This window comes from Eimeria mitis, genomic scaffold (genome assembly GCF_000499745.2).
Source record: "Eimeria mitis Houghton genomic scaffold, Emh_scaff2212, whole genome shotgun sequence".
Lineage (NCBI taxonomy): Eukaryota > Apicomplexa > Conoidasida > Eucoccidiorida > Eimeriidae > Eimeria > Eimeria mitis.
This window is the reverse complement of record NW_013570539.1, coordinates 8,417-8,741: the sequence shown is the minus strand read 5'-3', so window position 1 is coordinate 8,741 and position 325 is coordinate 8,417.

Genomic DNA, 325 nt, shown 5'->3' with positions numbered 1-325 from the left:
ATGATGCTGTGCTGCGGCTAAGAGCAGCAGTGCATGCATGCGCTCTGCTAGAAAACCAAAGAGAGGAGACCCCGCATTCTTTTTCTTTTCGTTTTCATCTTCTTTCTCATCTCTTTCTTAAGGTAAAGCATCAACTGTCTCTTTGTCTCCTTGTCTTTCTCTTTTTTTAGTGCTGCTTCTCTTTCTCTCTTTGTCTCTCTCCCTGTCTCTCTTTGTCTCTCTTTGTCTCTCTGTCTCTATCTGTCTCCGTCTGTCTGTCTGTGTCTCTGTCGCTCTCTGTCTCTCTCTGTTTCTGTCTCTACGTCTCTGGTTCTCCCTCTCTCTC